The sequence below is a fragment of the Trachymyrmex septentrionalis genome, unplaced genomic scaffold, assembly GCF_001594115.1.
Source record: "Trachymyrmex septentrionalis isolate Tsep2-gDNA-1 unplaced genomic scaffold, Tsep1.0 scaffold20, whole genome shotgun sequence".
NCBI lineage: Eukaryota > Metazoa > Arthropoda > Insecta > Hymenoptera > Formicidae > Trachymyrmex > Trachymyrmex septentrionalis.
Genome location: NW_017305180.1, coordinates 1,084,042 through 1,087,206, shown reverse-complemented (window position 1 = coordinate 1,087,206; position 3,165 = coordinate 1,084,042). Strand labels below are relative to the sequence as shown.

Genomic DNA, 3,165 nt, shown 5'->3' with positions numbered 1-3,165 from the left:
TTATATATAATTTATTAAATTTATTAAAAGATTTGCATTATTAACTGTGATACTGCAAATTCATGTACTATGGAAAATATGCTATTTTATTTGAAGTACACTTTCGAAGTAGACTTGTGTATAAAAAATTTTGATATTTTTTTTTAATTAATTCGCGTTAATTTTAATAAAAATTGTTTTATAATGTAATTATGTCGTAAATAATATCACATCATTTCGAAACACAACAGAAAATAAGTTAATTTCAGGAATTATATTTAAGAGTTTATAAACCAAAATTATATAATTCAAACTGTCTAAAAAGTGCATTACGTATCCTTTAAGTCTTCGATATTTTTTCTGAGATTCGTGGCAATGGTTTCGCTATTTAATTAAAAAACTGATTTTAATATCGCTCCGCACGTTCATTAGTACAGGATCTGTACTTGGTAAAAGTTATACTTGAATTACGCGGAATGATTTCTAAAGACACACGAACTCACGGCTGCCTCTGACAACGTCGTTATCGGTAACAATTCCAATTTACCGGTGCCATTTGGTCCGCTCGATATCGATCGAACGACCCCTCACCCTTATTCCTCCGTTCTCCTTAGAAGTCATTTTAAATTGAAAAACCAGAGTATGCGGGACCCAAAAGACAAAGAGGCGAGCGAACGCCGCGGTACCGCCGATTTGTGGATCCGACTTTCCATTAGCGAAATAGCATTTTCTCTTTCAGTCGGTCGGTCGGTCAGTCGGTGGATCGATCACCACTTTCAGGCACCTTTCTCGCACTCATGTACTTATTCTACAGTCAAATAGTGTGCAAAAATCAAAACCGGATATAATTTGTTTCCAATGAGCAGTATTGTGTCGCGATATTTCTCTATGTTTCTCTATGGGCCGATTGTTCTATCTTTGGATAAATTATGTGGTAATTTATCCACTTTATCTACTGTTATCTAATTTGTCTATCTGTATAAATAAAAGAGTAAAAAAGTAAAGAGATAAGAGAATAAGAGAGTAAGACAGTGAGCTGAAGTTTACCAAAAGGTGGAACAATCCAGCTTAAATCATATTATTTATAATAATTCTTTTTTCAAAATACAGATAACTTCATAGGAATCTGGAAAATTTGTATTACTGTTTCAGTGTGTTAACACTTTTTCGGTTTGAAATAAAATTGTGCGGCACAAATAAATTATAGATAAGATGCTATCAAAAATGTTATAAATTGGTCAAAATGATATAAAAATTGTTAGATTTGTGTTTCCAATTTATTATTCTATATACTAGAATAATTTTTAAAATACTCTCGCAAGCTAAAAATCAAATAATAAAAAATTAGGGATGTACTATATTTTTGAAAATGTTTACTATTTACAGTGCTGTGTGTGTAATCAAAAGAATTAATTATAATTAATCTATTTTATTCTATTCTACTTCATACTTACATACGTTGCAATTCAATTGTTATGAATAAGGGTATATTATAAGGGAATTTGGATAAATTACGTGATAATTTCTCTAATGGATAAACAAAAGAGTAGAAGAATAAGAAAATAAGAGAGTAAGAGGAGAAGAGAGTGAGTTAAAGTTTATCGAAAGGTGGAACAATCCATCCTAAGTATTGAAATTATTATATATTACACTCTATCTCATTATGACATTAGTGAAGCTAACAATTTGTTTTTATTTAATACAGATTTTACAATTCTCTTCATTAATATCTGATTATAACAGTAATAATTGTAACTATAATAATCTAAACTGTCAATATAATGCTATTAACGTAAAGCCGAACAGATGCACCGTTCAAAGGATTAATTAAATGGTACTACATAGACCGGGGACAAAAGTAGTATGAATTTTGCATTATTAATCGCGTGCAAACATAATATTGCGTAAATTTACAAGAGATATATTATATTCTAATAACACAGAATGTATGTATCAAATTTTTAATTACATAAATTAATTATTAGATGTAACTGTATACTTTAATTTTACAGAATAGTGATCTCAAAATTTATAATCATGTTTTGCATAATAAAGTTCTTTAACTAATTCCAATCAAACTTTTCTTAAAAATGTAGTCGTCCGAGTATATATGTACTATATTTTTGAAAATGTTTACTATTTACAGTGCTAAAGGTTTCTAGATAAAAATATAGTACTAGTATATATTATTGTAATTTCTTCAACACGACTGCGAAATTTTATATTATTATGTTAAGATATTATTCTTTCGCATTCTTGGCTTCGGATGACCATTTCGGATTTTCTCTTTTGACCATTAAAAATTAATTCTCATTATTTTCATCTTTTTGATTCCTACGTTTTTTAATTCTCTTTATGTGGTCGTTTCTTGAATCTATCAACTTGACGATTATTAAGAACAACTTCAGAGTGAGTTTCTTTAAATTATAAATGTATCTCTGATTTATTTTTGGAAAAATAATTTGTTTTGCAAGAATAATTGTTCGCTGAGAATGGCTTGTAGTCGAAACGTATAAAAATTGTTAAGTAATGTTTGAAATACATTGTCTTGCACCCCGACTATCATACTGTTTAACTTTCATTAGCCTTATTCTCGTTGAATATTGTTTTACTAAAATTATTCTACATCATTTTTCTTGACCTCCTAAAAAATTCATTCCCTCATATAAAAACGTGAGAATATTGTTTTATCTTACTCACCTAACTCTTCTGCCAGAGATGTTCAGAGTCCTTCATTTCGTCGTGACAAATCCGCGGACGAAGTCGAAGTTATTTGTTCGTGTGTTCACATTACACATCTGTGGATGCACTAAAGGTTTCTAGATAATTACAAATCATCGTCTGGAAAAAAAATCGTTTCTGTCGCACCATTTAATTCTGAACACACCCGCGCGACTTCTGATTTAGTTTCTTGCCATTGAAACGCCGCTTCGCGACTACATGATCGATGTAGCCTTTCGACGAATCGACCGTCTCGATTAAAAATGACTGAAATCAAAGTAAAAAAAAGACTATGAACTCTCGTAAAATTTTTACTGTAAGACTATTCGCATTTACAATGGTCCCGATTCTGCGTCCGGACGACCACGTTTTCACCTGTGCATAATAACGAAATTTAATCGCAGCGTTCTTGCGATTCTCATTGCACCGTTTATAAGTTAATCTCACATCGAAGTCTCGGTATCG

At 30.6% G+C, this 3,165-nt stretch overlaps 1 protein-coding gene across 1 annotated transcript in view; it reads right to left on the bottom strand.

Annotated features, from left to right (window-relative positions):
- Positions 1 to 2,889, bottom strand: part of LOC108747614 — a 253,950-nt gene extending 251,061 nt beyond the window's left edge. Inside the window, exon 1 of the mRNA XM_018485196.1 lies at positions 2,680 to 2,889. The gene's annotated coding sequence lies outside the window, so the exon portion shown is untranslated. The remainder of the gene's footprint in view (positions 1 to 2,679) is intronic.
- Between the last annotated feature and the right edge of the window lie 276 nt (positions 2,890 to 3,165).